We start from the raw sequence: 16,779 nt of genomic DNA, 5'->3' as shown, positions 1-16,779 counted from the left end.
AGGCTTCTTGAGTGGAAAGCTGTAACTCTGTGAGATGATTTCACAGAACACAAAGAAGTTTCTCAGAAAGCTTCTTTATCTTTGTTATCGGAGGATATTTCCTTTGGCCCTATAGTCTTCAAAGGGATCCGAAATATCTGTTCTCAGATTCCACAGAAATAAGGCTAGCAAAGAGATCCACGAAATACAGATGTAACTCTGTGAGTGGAAGTCACACATCACAGAGCAGTTTCTCAGAAAGCTTCTTTCCAGATTTCATCTGAGGATATTTCCTTTTTCACCATAGGCCTCTATGGGCTCTGAAATATCCCTTTCCCAATTCCACAAGAACTGTCTTAGCGAAAGGCTTCTTGAGGGGAAAGCTGTAACTCTGTGAGATGATTTCACAGAACAGAAAGAAGTTTCTCAGAAAGCTTCTTTCTCTTTGTTATCTTAGGATATTTCCTTTGGCCCTATAGTCTTCAAAGGGATCCGAAATATCTGTTCTCAGATTCCACAGAAATAAGGCTAGCAACGAGATCCACGAAATACAGATGTAACTCTGTGAGATGAATTAACAGAACACTAAGCAGTTTCTCAGAAAGCTTCTTTCCTGATTTCATCTGAGGATATTTCCTTTTTCACCATAGGCCTCTATGGGCTCTGAAATATCCCTTTGCCAATTCCACAAGAACTGTCTTAGTGAAAGGCTTCTTGAGTGGAAAGCTGTAACTCTGTGAGATGATTTCACAGAACACAAAGAAGTTTCTCAGAAAGCTTCTTTCTCTTTGTTATCGGAGGATATTTCCTTTGGCCCTATAGTCTTCAAAGGGATCCGAAATATCTGTTCTCAGATTCCACAGAAATAAGGCTAGCAAAGAGATCCACGAAACACAGATGTAATTCTGTGAGTGGAAGTCACACATCACAGGGCAGTTTCTCAGAAAGCTTCTTTCCAGATTTCATCTGAGGATATTTCCTTTTTCACCATAGCCCTCTATGGGCTTCCAAATATCCCTTTGCCAATTCCACAAGAACTGGCTTAGCGAAAGGCGTCTTGAAGGGAAAGCTGTAACTCTGTGAGATGATTTCACAGAACACAAAGAAGTTTCTCAGAAAGCTTCTTTCTCTTTGTTATCGGAGGATATTTCCTTTGACCCTATAGTCTTCAAAGGGATCCGAAATATCTGTTCTCAGATTCCACAGAAATAAGGCTAGCAAAGAGATCCACGAAATACAGATGTAACTCTGTGAGATGAATTAACAGAACACTAAGAAGTTTCTTCGAAATCTTCTTTCCAGATTTCATCTGAGGATATTTCCTTTTTCACCATAGGCCTCTAAGGGCTCCCAAATATCCCTTTGCCAATTCCACAAGAACTGTCTTAGCGAAAGGCTTCTTGAGTGGAAAGCTATAACTCTGTGAGATGATTTCACAGAACACAAAGAAGTTTCTCAGAAAGCTTCTTTCTCTTTGTTATCGGAGGATATTTCCTTTGGCCCTATAGTCTTCAAAGGGATCCGAAATATCTGTTCTCAGATTCCACAGAAATAAGGCTAGCAAAGAGATCCACGAAATACAGATGTAACTCTGTGAGATGAATTCACAGAACACTAAGCAGTTTCTCAGAAAGCTTCTTTCCAGATTTCATCTGAGGATATTTCCTTTTTCACCATAAGCCTCTATGGGCTCTGAAATATCCCTTTGCCAATTCCACAAGAACTGTCTTAGCGAAAGGCTTCTTGAGTGGAAAGCTGTAACTCTGTGAGATGATTTCACAGAACACAAAGAAGTTTCTCAGAAAGCTTCTTTCTCTTTGTTATCGGAGGATATTTCCTTTGGCCCTATAGTCTTCAAAGGGATCCGAAATATCTGTTCTCAGATTCCACAGAAATAAGGCTAGCAAAGAGATCCACGAAATACAGATGTAACTCTGTGAGTGGAAGTCACACATCACAGAGCAGTTTCTCAGAAAGCTTCTTTCCAGATTTCATCTGAGGATATTTCCTTTTTCACCATAGCCCTCTATGGGCTTCCAAATATCCCTTTGCCAATTCCTCAAGAACTGTCTTAGCGAAATGCTTCTTGAAGGGAAAGCTGTAACTCTGTGAGATGATTTCACAGAACACAAAGAAGTTTCACAGAAAGCTTCTTTCTCTTTGTTATCGGAGGATATTTCCTTTGACCCTATAGTCTTCAAAGGGATCCGAAATATCTGTTCTCAGATTCCACAGAAATAAGGCTAGCAAAGAGATCCACGAAATACAGATGTAACTCTGTGAGGTGAATTAACAGAACACTAAGCAGTTTCTCAGAAAGCTTCTTTCCAGATTTCATCTGAGGATATTTCCTTTTTCATCATAGCCCTCTATGGGATTCCAAATATCACTTTGCCAATTCCACAAGAACTGTCTAAGGGAAAGGCTTCTTGAAGGGAAAGCTGTAACTCTGTGAGATGATTTCACAGAACACAAAGAAGTTTCTCAGAAAGCTTCTTTCTCTTTGTTATCGGAGGATATTTCCTTTGGCCCTATAGTCTTCAAAGGGATCCGAAATATCTGTTCTCAGATTCCACAGAAATAAGGCTAGCAAAGAGATCCACGAAATACAGATGTAACTCTGTGAGGTGAATTAACAGAACACTAACCAGTTTCTCAGAAAGCTTCTTTCCAGATTTCATCTGAGGATATTTCCTTTTTCACCATAAGCCTCTATGGGCTCTGAAATATCCCTTTGCCAATTCCACAAGAACTGTCTTAGCGAAAGGCTTCTTGAGTGGAAAGCTGTAACTCTGTGAGATGATTTCAGAGAACACAAAGAAGTTTCTCAGAAAGCTTCTTTCTCTTTGTTATCGGAGGATATTTCCTTTGGCCCTATAGTCTTCAAAGGGATCCGAAATATCTGTTCTCAGATTCCACAGAAATAAGGCTAGCAAAGAGATCCACGAAATACAGATGTAACTCTGTGAGTGGAAGTCACACATCACAGAGCAGTTTCACAGAAAGCTTCTTTCCAGATTTCATCTGAGGATATTTCCTTTTTCACCATAGGCCTCTATGGGCTCTGAAATATCCCTTTCCCAATTCCACAAGAACTGTGTTAGCGAAAGGCTTCTTGAGGGGAAAGCTGTAACTCTGTGAGATGATTTCACAGAACACAAAGAAGTTTCTCAGAAAGCTTCTTTCTCTTTGTTATGGGAGGATATTTCCTTTGGCCCTATAGTCTTCAAAGGGATCCGAAATATCTGTTCTCAGATTCCACAGAAATAAGGCTAGCAAAGAGATCCACGAAATACAGATGTAACTCTGTGAGATGAATTAACAGAACACTAAGAAGTTTCTCAGAAAGCTTCTTTCCAGATTTCATCTGAGGATATTTCCTTTTTCACCATAGGCCTCTATGGGCTCCCAAATATCCCTTTGCCAATTCCACAAGAACTGTCTTAGCGAAAGGCTTCTTGAGGGGAAAGCTGTAACTCTGTGAGATGATTTCACAGAACACAAAGAAGTTTCTCAGAAAGCTTCTGTCTCTTTGTTATCGGAGGATATTTCCTTTGGCCCTATAGTCTTCAAAGGGATCCGAAATATCTGTTCTCAGATTCCACAGAAATAAGGCTAGCAAAGAGATCCACGAAATACAGATGTAACTCTGTGAGATGAATTAACAGAACACTAAGAAGTTTCTCAGAAAGCTTCTTTCCAGATTTCATCGGAGGATATTTCCGTTTTCACCATAGTCCTGTATGGGCTCCCAAATATCACTTTGCCAATTCCACAAGAACTGTCTTAGCGAAAGGCTTCTTGAGTGGAAAGCTGTAACTCTGTGAGATGATTTCACAGAACACAAAGAAGTTTCTCAGAAAGCTTCTTTATCTTTGTTATCGGAGGATATTTCCTTTGGCCCTATAGTCTTCAAAGGGATCCGAAATATCTGTTCTCAGATTCCACAGAAATAAGGCTAGCAAAGAGATCCACGAAATACAGATGTAACTCTGTGAGTGGAAGTCACACATCACAGAGCAGTTTCTCAGAAAGCTTCTTTCCAGATTTCATCTGAGGATATTTCCTTTTTCACCATAGGCCTCTATGGGCTCTGAAATATCCCTTTCCCAATTCCACAAGAACTGTCTTAGCGAAAGGCTTCTTGAGGGGAAAGCTGTAACTCTGTGAGATGATTTCACAGAACAGAAAGAAGTTTCTCAGAAAGCTTCTTTCTCTTTGTTATCTTAGGATATTTCCTTTGGCCCTATAGTCTTCAAAGGGATCCGAAATATCTGTTCTCAGATTCCACAGAAATAAGGCTAGCAACGAGATCCACGAAATACAGATGTAACTCTGTGAGATGAATTAACAGAACACTAAGCAGTTTCTCAGAAAGCTTCTTTCCTGATTTCATCTGAGGATATTTCCTTTTTCACCATAGGCCTCTATGGGCTCTGAAATATCCCTTTGCCAATTCCACAAGAACTGTCTTAGTGAAAGGCTTCTTGAGTGGAAAGCTGTAACTCTGTGAGATGATTTCACAGAACACAAAGAAGTTTCTCAGAAAGCTTCTTTCTCTTTGTTATCGGAGGATATTTCCTTTGGCCCTATAGTCTTCAAAGGGATCCGAAATATCTGTTCTCAGATTCCACAGAAATAAGGCTAGCAAAGAGATCCACGAAACACAGATGTAATTCTGTGAGTGGAAGTCACACATCACAGGGCAGTTTCTCAGAAAGCTTCTTTCCAGATTTCATCTGAGGATATTTCCTTTTTCACCATAGCCCTCTATGGGCTTCCAAATATCCCTTTGCCAATTCCACAAGAACTGGCTTAGCGAAAGGCGTCTTGAAGGGAAAGCTGTAACTCTGTGAGATGATTTCACAGAACACAAAGAAGTTTCTCAGAAAGCTTCTTTCTCTTTGTTATCGGAGGATATTTCCTTTGGCCCTATAGTCTTCAAAGGGATCCGAAATATCTGTTCTCAGATTCCACAGAAATAAGGCTAGCAAAGAGATCCACGAAATACAGATGTAACTCTGTGAGATGAATTAACAGAACACTAAGAAGTTTCTTCGAAATCTTCTTTCCAGATTTCATCTGAGGATATTTCCTTTTTCACCATAGGCCTCTAAGGGCTCCCAAATATCCCTTTGCCAATTCCACAAGAACTGTCTTAGCGAAAGGCTTCTTGAGTGGAAAGCTATAACTCTGTGAGATGATTTCACAGAACACAAAGAAGTTTCTCAGAAAGCTTCTTTCTCTTTGTTATCGGAGGATATTTCCTTTGGCCCTATAGTCTTCAAAGGGATCCGAAATATCTGTTCTCAGATTCCACAGAAATAAGGCTAGCAAAGAGATCCACGAAATACAGATGTAACTCTGTGAGATGAATTCACAGAACACTAAGCAGTTTCTCAGAAAGCTTCTTTCCAGATTTCATCTGAGGATATTTCCTTTTTCACCATAAGCCTCTATGGGCTCTGAAATATCCCTTTGCCAATTCCACAAGAACTGTCTTAGCGAAAGGCTTCTTGAGTGGAAAGCTGTAACTCTGTGAGATGATTTCACAGAACACAAAGAAGTTTCTCAGAAAGCTTCTTTCTCTTTGTTATCGGAGGATATTTCCTTTGGCCCTATAGTCTTCAAAGGGATCCGAAATATCTGTTCTCAGATTCCACAGAAATAAGGCTAGCAAAGAGATCCACGAAATACAGATGTAACTCTGTGAGTGGAAGTCACACATCACAGAGCAGTTTCTCAGAAAGCTTCTTTCCAGATTTCATCTGAGGATATTTCCTTTTTCACCATAGCCCTCTATGGGCTTCCAAATATCCCTTTGCCAATTCCTCAAGAACTGTCTTAGCGAAATGCTTCTTGAAGGGAAAGCTGTAACTCTGTGAGATGATTTCACAGAACACAAAGAAGTTTCACAGAAAGCTTCTTTCTCTTTGTTATTGGAGGATATTTCCTTTGACCCTATAGTCTTCAAAGGGATCCGAAATATCTGTTCTCAGATTCCACAGAAATAAGGCTAGCAAAGAGATCCACGAAATACAGATGTAACTCTGTGAGGTGAATTAACAGAACACTAAGCAGTTTCTCAGAAAGCTTCTTTCCAGATTTCATCTGAGGATATTTCCTTTTTCATCATAACCCTCTATGGGATTCCAAATATCACTTTGCCAATTCCTCAAGAACTGTCTAAGGGAAAGGCTTCTTGAAGGGAAAGCTGTAACTCTGTGAGATGATTTCACAGAACACAAAGAAGTTTCTCAGAAAGCTTCTTTCTCTTTGTTATCGGAGGATATTTCCTTTGGCCCTATAGTCTTCAAAGGGATCCGAAATATCTGTTCTCAGATTCCACAGAAATAAGGCTAGCAAAGAGATCCACGAAATACAGATGTAACTCTGTGAGATGAATTAACAGAACACTAAGAAGTTTCTTCGAAAGCTTCTTTCCAGATTTCATCTGAGGATATTTCCTTTTTCACCATAGGCCTCTAAGGGCTCCCAAATATCCCTTTGCCAATTCCACAAGAACTGTGTTAGCGAAAGGCTTCTTGAGTGGAAAGCTGTAACTCTGTGAGATGATTTCACAGAACACAAAGAAGTTTCTCAGAAAGCTTCTTTCTCTTTGTTATCGGAGGATATTTCCTTTGGCCCTATAGTCTTCAAAGGGATCCGAAATATCTGTTCTCAGATTCCACAGAAATAAGGCTAGCAAAGAGATCCACGAAATACAGATGTAACTCTGTGAGATGAATTAACAGAACACTAAGCAGTTTCTCAGAAAGCTTCTTTCCAGATTTCATCTGAGGATATTTCCTTTTTCACCATAGGCCTCTAAGGGCTCCCAAATATCCCTTTGCCTATTCCACAAGAACTGTCTTAGCGAAAGGCTTCTTGAGTGGAAAGCTGTAACTCTGTGAGATGATTTCACAGAACACAAAGAAGTTTCTCAGAAAGCTTCTTTCTCTTTGTTATCGGAGGATATTTCCTTTGGCCCTATAGTCTTCAAAGGGATCCGAAATATCTGTTCTCAGATTCCACAGAAATAAGGCTAGCAAAGAGATCCACGAAATACAGATGTAACTCTGTGAGTGGAAGTCACACATCACAGAGCAGTTTCTCAGAAAGCTTCTTTCCAGATTTCATCTGAGGATATTTCCTTTTTCACCATAGGCCTCTAAGGGCTCTGAAATATCCCTTTCCCAATTCCACAAGAACTGTGTTAGCGAAAGGCTTCTTGAGGGGAAAGCTGTAACTCTGTGAGATGATTTCACAGAACAGAAAGAAGTTTCTCAGAAAGCTTCTTTCTCTTTGTTATGGGAGGATATTTCCTTTGGCCCTATAGTCTTCAAAGGGATCCGAAATATCTGTTCTCAGATTCCAAAGAAATAAGGCTAGCAAAGAGATCCACGAAATACAGATGTAACTCTGTGAGATGAATTAACAGAACACTAAGAAGTTTCTCAGAAAGCTTCTTTCCAGATTTCATCTGAGGATATTTCCTTTTTCACCATAGGCCTCTATGGGCTCCCAAATATCCCTTTGCCAATTCCACAAGAACTGTCTTAGCGAAAGGCTTCTTGAGGGGAAAGCTGTAACTCTGTGAGATGATTTCACAGAACACAAAGAAGTTTCTCAGAAAGCTTCTTTCTCTTTGTTATCGGAGGATATTTCCTTTGGCCCTATAGTCTTCAAAGGGATCCGAAATATCTGTTCTCAGATTCCACAGAAATAAGGCTAGCAAAGAGATCCACGAAATACAGATGTAACTCTGTGAGATGAATTAACAGAACACTAAGAAGTTTCTCAGAAAGCTTCTTTCCAGATTTCATCGGAGGATATTTCCGTTTTCAGCATAGTCCTGTATGGGCTCCCAAATATCACGTTGCCAATTCCACAAGAACTGTCTTAGCGAAAGGCTTCTTGAATGGAAAGCTGTAACTCTGTGAGATGATTTCACAGAACACAAAGAAATTTCTCAGAAAGCTTCTTTCTCTTTGTTATCGGAGGATATTTCCTTTGGCCCTACAGTCTTCAAAGGGATCCGAAATATCTGTTCTCAGATTCCACAGAAATAAGGCTAGCAAAGAGATCCACGAAATACAGATGTAACTCTGTGAGTGGAAGTCACACATCACAGAGCAGTTTCTCAGAAAGCTTCTTTCCAGATTTCATCTGAGGATATTTCCTTTTTCACCATAGGCCTCTATGGGCTCTGAAATATATCTTTCCCAATTCCACAAGAACTGTCTTAGCGAAAGGCTTCTTGAGGGGAAAGCTGTAACTCTGTGAGATGATTTCACAGAACAGAAAGAAGTTTCTCAGAAAGCTTCTTTCTCTTTGTTATCGGAGGATATTTCCTTTGGCCCTACAGTCTTCAAAGGGATCCGAAATATCTGTTCTCAGATTCCACAGAAATAAGGCTAGCAAAGAGATCCAGGAAATACAGATGTAACTCTGTGAGATGAATTAACAGAACACTAAGAATTTTCTCAGAAAGCTTCTTTCCAGATTTCATCGGAGGATATTTCCTTTTTCACCATAGTCCTGTATGGGCTCCCAAATATCTCTTTGCCAATTCCACAAGAACTGTCTTAGCGAAAGGCTTCTTGAGTGGAAAGCTGTAACTCTGTGAGATGATTTCACAGAACACAAAGAAGTTTCTCAGAAAGCTTCTATCTCTTTGTTATCGGAGGATATTTCCTTTGGCCCTATAGTCTTCAAAGGGATCCGAAATATCTGTTCTCAGATTCCACAGAAATAAGGCTAGCAAAGAGATCCACGAAATACAGATGTAACTCTGTGAGGTGAATTAACAGAACACTTAGAAGTTTCTTCGAAAGCTTCTTTCCAGATTTCATCTGAGGATATTTCCTTTTTCACCTTAGGGCTCTATGGGCTCCCAAATATCCCTTTGCCAATTCCACAAGAACTGTCTTAGCGAAAGGCTTCTTGAATGGAAAGCTGTAACTCTGTGAGATGATTTCAAAGAACACAAAGAAGTTTCTCAGAAAGCTTCTTTCTCTTTGTTATCGGAGGATATTTCCTTTGGCCCTATAGTCTTAAAATGGATCCGAAATATCTGTTCTCAGATTCCACAGAAATAAGGCTAGCAAAGAGATCCACGAAATACAGATGTAACTCTGTGAGATGAATTAACAGAACACTAAGCAGTTTCTCAGAAAGCTTCTTTCCAGATTTCATCCGAGGATATTTCCTTTTTCAACATAGCCCTCTATGGGCTTCCAAATATCCCTTCGCCAATTCCACAAGAACAGTCTTAGCGAAAGGCTTCTTGAGGGGAAAGCTGTAACTCTGTGAGATGATTTCACGGAACAGAAAGAAGTTTCTCAGAAAGCTTTTTCTCTTTGTTATCGGAGGATATTTCCTTTGGCCCTATAGTCTTCAAAGGGATCCGAAATATCTGTTCTCAGATTCCACAGAAATAAGGCTAGCAAAGAGATCCACGAAATACAGATGTAACTCTGTGAGATGAATTAACAGAACACTAAGCAGTTTCTCAGAAAGCTTCTTTCCAGATTTCATCTGAGGATATTTCCTTTTTCATCATAGGCCTCTATGGGCTCTGAAATATCCCTTTGCCAATTCCACAAGAACTGTCTTAGTGAAAGGCTTCTTGAATGGAAAGCTGTAACTCTGTGAGATGATTTCACAGAACACAAAGAAGTTTCTCAGAAAGCTTCTTTCTCTTTGTTATCGGAGGATATTTCCTTTTTCCCTATAGTCTTCAAAGGGATCCGAAATATCTGTTCTCAGATTCCACAGAAATAAGGCTAGCAAAGAGATCCACGAAACACAGATGTAACTCTGTGAGTGGAAGTCACACATCACAGGGCAGTTTCTCAGAAAGCTTCTTTCCAGATTTCATCTGAGGATATTTCCTTTTTCACCAGAGCCCTCTATGGGCTTCCAAATATCCCTTTGCCAATTCCACAAGAACTGTCTTAGCGAAAGGCGTCTTGAAGGGAAAGCTGTAACTCTGTGAGATGATTTCACAGAACACAAAGAAGTTTCTCAGAAAGCTTCTTTCTCTTTGTTATCGGAGGATATTTCCTTTGACCCTATAGTCTTCAAAGGGATCCGAAATATCTGTTCTCAGATTCCACAGAAATAAGGCTAGCAAAGAGATCCACGAAATACAGATGTAACTCTGTGAGTGGAAGTCACACATCACAGAGCAGTTTCTCAGAAAGCTTCTTTCCAGATTTCATCTGAGGATATTTCCTTTTTCACCATAGCCCTCTATGGGCTTCCAAATATCACTTTGCCAATTCCACAAGAACTGTCTAAGAGAAAGGCTTCTTGAAGGGAAAGCTGTAACTCTGTGAGATGATTTCACAGAACACAAAGAAGTTTCTCAGAAAGCTTCTTTCTCTTTGTATCGGAGGATATTTCCTTTGGCCCTATAGTCTTCAAAGGGATCCGAAATATCTGTTCTCAGATTCCACAGAAATAAGGCTAGCAAAGAGATCCACGAAATACAGATGTAACTCTGTGAGATGAATTAACAGAACACTAAGAAGTTTCTCAGAAAGCTTCTTTCCAGATTTCATCTGAGGATATTTCCTTTTTCACCATAGGCCTCTATAGGCACTGAAATATACCTTTGCCAATTCCACAAGGACTGTCTTAGCGAAAGGCTTCTTCAGTGGAAAGCTGTAACTCTGTGAGATGATTTCACAGAACACAAAGAAGTTTCCCAGAAAGCTTCTTTCTCTTTGTTATCGGAGGATATTTCCTTTGGCCCTATAGTCTTCAAAGGGATCCGAAATATCTGTTCTCAGATTCCACAGAAATAAGGCTAGCAAAGAGATCCACGAAATACAGATGTAACTCTGTGAGATGAATTAAAAGAACACTAAGCAGTTTCTCAGAAAGCTTCTTTCCAGATTTCATCTGAGGATATTTCCTTTTTCACCATAGGCCTCTATAGGCACTGAAATATACCTTTGCCAATTCCACAAGAACTGTCTTAGCGAAAGGCTTCTTCAGTGGAAAGCTGTAACTCTGTGAGATGATTTCACAGAACACAAAGAAGTTTCTCAGAAAGCTTCTTTCTCTTTGTTATCTTAGGATATTTCCTTTGGCCCTATAGTCTTCAAAGGGATCCGAAATATCTGTTCTCAGATTCCACAGAAATAAGGCTAGCAAAGAGATCCACGAAATACAGATGTAACTCTGTGAGATGAATTAACAGAACACTAAGCAGTTTCTCAGAAAGCTTCTTTCCTGATTTCATCTGAGGATATTTCCTTTTTCACCATAGGCCTCTATGGGCTCTGAAATATCCCTTTGCCAATTCCACAAGAACTGTCTTAGTGAAAGGCTTCTTGAGTGGAAAGCTGTAACTCTGTGAGATGATTTCACAGAACACAAAGAAGTTTCTCAGAAAGCTTCTTTCTCTTTGTTATCGGAGGATATTTCCTTTGGCCCTATAGTCTTCAAAGGGATCCGAAATATCTGTTCTCAGATTCCACAGAAATAAGGCTAGCAAAGAGATCCACGAAACACAGATGTAACTCTGTGAGTGGAAGTCACACATCACAGGGCAGTTTCTCAGAAAGCTTCTTTCCAGATTTCATCTGAGGATATTTCCTTTTTCACCATAGCCCTCTATGGGCTTCCAAATATCCCTTTGCCAATTCCACAAGAACTGTCTTAGCGAAAGGCGTCTTGAAGGGAAAGCTGTAACTCTGTGAGATGATTTCACAGAACACAAAGAAGTTTCTCAGAAATCTTCTTTCTCTTTGTTATCGGAGGATATTTCCTTTGGCCCTATAGTCTTCAAAGGGATCCGAAATATCTGTTCTCAGATTCCACAGAAATAAGGCTAGCAAAGAGATCCACGAAATACAGATGTAACTCTGTGAGATGAATTAACAGAACACTAAGAAGTTTCTTCGAAAGCTTCTTTCCAGATTTCATCTGAGGATATTTCCTTTTTCACCATAGGCCTCTAAGGGCTCCCAAATATCCCTTTGCCAATTCCACAAGAACTGTCTTAGCGAAAGGCTTCTTGAGTGGAAAGCTATAACTCTGTGAGATGATTTCACAGAACACAAAGAAGTTTCTCAGAAAGCTTCTTTCTCTTTGTTATCGGAGGATATTTCCTTTGGCCCTATAGTCTTCAAAGGGATCCGAAATATCTGTTCTCAGATTCCACAGAAATAAGGCTAGCAAAGAGATCCACGAAATACAGATGTAACTCTGTGAGATGAATTCACAGAACACTAAGCAGTTTCTCAGAAAGATTCTTTCCAGATTTCATCTGAGGATATTTCCTTTTTCACCATAAGCCTCTATGGGCTCTGAAATATCCCTTTGCCAATTCCACAAGAACTGTCTTAGCGAAAGGCTTCTTGAGTGGAAAGCTGTAACTCTGTGAGATGATTTCACAGAACACAAAGGAGTTTCTCAGAAAGCTTCTTTCTCTTTGTTATCGGAGGATATTTCCTTTGGCCCTATAGTCTTCAAAGGGATCCGAAATATCTGTTCTCAGATTCCACAGAAATAAGGCTAGCAAAGAGATCCACGAAATACAGATGTAACTCTGTGAGTGGAAGTCACACATCACAGAGCAGTTTCTCAGAAAGCTTCTTTCCAGATTTCATCTGAGGATATTTCCTTTTTCACCATAGCCCTCTATGGGCTTCCAAATATCCCTTTGCCAATTCCTCAAGAACTGTCTTAGCGAAATGCTTCTTGAAGGGAAAGCTGTAACTCTGTGAGATGATTTCACAGAACACAAAGAAGTTTCACAGAAAGCTTCTTTAACTTTGTTATCGGAGGATATTTCCTTTGACCCTATAGTCTTCAAAGGGATCCGAAATATCTGTTCTCAGATTCCACAGAAATAAGGCTAGCAAAGAGATCCACGAAATACAGATGTAACTCTGTGAGGTGAATTAACAGAACACTAAGCAGTTTCTCAGAAAGCTTCTTTCCAGATTTCATCTGAGGATATTTCCTTTTTCATCATAGCCCTCTATGGGATTCCAAATATCACTTTGCCAATTCCTCAAGAACTGTCTAAGGGAAAGGCTTCTTGAAGGGAAAGCTGTAACTCTGTGAGATGATTTCACAGAACACAAAGAAGTTTCTCAGAAAGCTTCTTTTTCTTTGTCATCGGAGGATATTTCCTTTGGCCCTATAGTCTTCAAAGGGATCCGAAATATCTGTTCTCAGATTCCACAGAAATAAGGCTAGCAAAGAGATCCACGAAATACAGATGTAACTCTGTGAGATGAATTAACAGAACACTAAGCAGTTTCTCAGAAAGCTTCTTTCCAGATTTCATCTGAGGATATTTCCTTTTTCACCATAGGCCTCTATGGGCTCTGAAATATCCCTTTGCCAATTCCACAAGAACTGTCTTAGCGAAAGGCTTCTTGAGTGGAAAGCTGTAATTCTGTGAGATGATTTCACAGAACACAAAGAAGTTTCTCCGAAAGCTTCTTTATCTTTGTCATCGGAGGATATTTCCTTTGGCCCTATAGTCTTCAAAGGGATCCGAAATATCTGTTCTCAGATTCCACAGAAATAAGGCTAGCAAAGAGATCCACGAAATACAGATGTAACTCTGTGAGATGAATTCACAGAACACTAAGCAGTTTCTCAGAAAGATTCTTTCCAGATTTCATCTGAGGATATTTCCTTTTTCACCATAAGCCTCTATGGGCTCTGAAATATCCCTTTGCCAATTCCACAAGAACTGTCTTAGCGAAAGGCTTCTTGAGTGGAAAGCTGTAACTCTGTGAGATGATTTCACAGAACACAAAGGAGTTTCTCAGAAAGCTTCTTTCTCTTTGTTATCGGAGGATATTTCCTTTGGCCCTATAGTCTTCAAAGGGATCCGAAATATCTGTTCTCAGATTCCACAGAAATAAGGCTAGCAAAGAGATCCACGAAATACAGATGTAACTCTGTGAGTGGAAGTCACACATCACAGAGCAGTTTCTCAGAAAGCTTCTTTCCAGATTTCATCTGAGGATATTTCCTTTTTCACCATAGCCCTCTATGGGCTTCCAAATATCCCTTTGCCAATTCCTCAAGAACTGTCTTAGCGAAATGCTTCTTGAAGGGAAAGCTGTAACTCTGTGAGATGATTTCACAGAACACAAAGAAGTTTCACAGAAAGCTTCTTTAACTTTGTTATCGGAGGATATTTCCTTTGACCCTATAGTCTTCAAAGGGATCCGAAATATCTGTTCTCAGATTCCACAGAAATAAGGCTAGCAAAGAGATCCACGAAATACAGATGTAACTCTGTGAGGTGAATTAACAGAACACTAAGCAGTTTCTCAGAAAGCTTCTTTCCAGATTTCATCTGAGGATATTTCCTTTTTCATCATAGCCCTCTATGGGATTCCAAATATCACTTTGCCAATTCCTCAAGAACTGTCTAAGGGAAAGGCTTCTTGAAGGGAAAGCTGTAACTCTGTGAGATGATTTCACAGAACACAAAGAAGTTTCTCAGAAAGCTTCTTTTTCTTTGTCATCGGAGGATATTTCCTTTGGCCCTATAGTCTTCAAAGGGATCCGAAATATCTGTTCTCAGATTCCACAGAAATAAGGCTAGCAAAGAGATCCACGAAATACAGATGTAACTCTGTGAGATGAATTAACAGAACACTAAGCAGTTTCTCAGAAAGCTTCTTTCCAGATTTCATCCGAGGATATTTCCTTTTTCACCATAGGCCTCTATGGGCTCTGAAATATCCCTTTGCCAATTCCACAAGAACTGTCTTAGCGAAAGGCTTCTTGAGTGGAAAGCTGTAATTCTGTGAGATGATTTCACAGAACACAAAGAAGTTTCTCCGAAAGCTTCTTTATCTTTGTTATCGGAGGATATTTCCTTTGGCCCTATAGTCTTCAAAGGGATCCGAAATATCTGTTCTCAGATTCCACAGAAATAAGGCTAGCAAAGAGATCCACGAAATACAGATGTAACTCTGTGAGTGGAAGTCACACATCACAGAGCAGTTTCTCAGAAAGCTTTTTTCCAGATTTCATCTGAGGATATTTCGTTTTTCACCATAGCCCTCTAAGGGCTTCCAAATATCCCTTTGCCAATTCCTCAAGAACTGTCTTAGCGAAATGCTTCTTGAAGGGAAAGCTGTAACTCTGTGAGATGATTTCACAGAACACAAAGAAGTTTCTCAGAAAGCTTCTTTCTCTTTGTTATCGGAGGATATTTTCTTTGACCCTATAGTCTTCAAAGGGATCCGAAATATCTGTTCTCAGATTCCACAGAAATAAGGCTAGCAAAGAGATCCACGAAATACCGATGTAACTCTGTGAGGTGAATTAACAGAACACTAAGCAGTTTCTCAGAAAGCTTCTCTCCAGATTTCATCTGAGGATATTTCCTTTTTCACCATAGGCCTCTATGGGCTCCCAAATATCCCTTTGCCAATTCCACAAGAACTGTCTTAGCGAAAGGCTTCTTGAGTGGAAAGCTGTAACTCTGTGAGATGATTTCACAGAACACAAAGAAGTTTCTCAGAAAGCTTCTTTCTCTTTGTTATCGGAGGATATTTCCTTTGGCCCTATAGTCTTCAAAGGGATCCGAAATATCTGTTCTCAGATTCCACAGAAATAAGGCTAGCAAAGAGATCCACGAAATACAGATGTAACTTTGTGAGTGGAAGTCACACATCACGGAGCAGTTTCTCAGAAAGCTTCTTTCCAGATTTCATCTGAGGATATTTCCTTTTTCACCATAGGTCTGTGTGGGCTCCCAAATATCACTTTGCCAATTCCACAAGAACTGTCTTAGCGAAAGGCTTCTTGAGGGGAAAGGTGTAACTCTGTGAGATGATTTCACAGAACACAAAGTACTTTCTCCGAAAGCTTCTTTCTCTTTCTTATCGGAGGATATGTCCTTTGGCCCTATAGTCTTCAAAGGGATCCGAAATATCTGTTCTCAGATTCAACAGAAATAAGGCTAGCAAAGAGATCCACGAAATACAGATGTAACTCTGTGAGTGGAAGTCACACATCACAGAGCAGTTTCTTAGAAAGCTTCTTTCCAGATTTCATCTGAGGATATTTCCTTTTTCACCATAGCCCTCTATGAGCTTCCAAATATCCCTTTGCCAATTCCACAAAAACTGTCTTAGCGAAAGGCTTCTTGAAGGGAAAGCTGTAACTCTGTGAGATGATTTCACGGAACACAAAGAAGTTTCTCAGAAAGCTTCTTTCTCTTTGTTATCGGATGATATTTCCTTTGACCCTATAGTCATCAAAGGGATCCGAAATATCTGTTCTCAGATTCCACAGAAATAAGGCTAGCAAAGAGATCCACGAAATACAGATGTAACTCTGTGAGGTGGATTAACAGAACACTAAGCACTTTCTCAGAAAGCTTCTTTCCAGATTTCATCTGAGGATATTTCCTTTTTCACCATAGCCCTCTATGGGCTTCCAAATATCACTTTGCCAATTCCACAAGAACTGTCTAAGGGAAAGGCTTCTTGAAGGGAAAGCTGTAACTCTGTGAGATGATTTCACAGTACACAAAGAAGTTTCTCAGAAAGCTTCTTTCTCTTTGTTATCAGAGGATATTTCCTTTGGCCCTATACTCTTCAAAGGGATCCGAAATATCTCTTCTCAGATTCCACAGAAATAAGGCTAGCAAAGAGATCCACGAAATACAGATGTAACTCTGTGAGATGAATTAACAGAACACTAAGCAGTTTCTCAGAAAGCTTCTTTCCAGATTTCATCTGAGGATATTTCCTTTTTCACCATAGGCCTCTAAGGGATCCCAAATATCCCTTTGCC

This window comes from Macaca mulatta, chromosome 17 (genome assembly GCF_049350105.2).
Source record: "Macaca mulatta isolate MMU2019108-1 chromosome 17, T2T-MMU8v2.0, whole genome shotgun sequence".
Classification (NCBI taxonomy): Eukaryota; Metazoa; Chordata; class Mammalia; order Primates; family Cercopithecidae; genus Macaca; species Macaca mulatta.
This window is presented reverse-complemented; position numbering follows the sequence as displayed.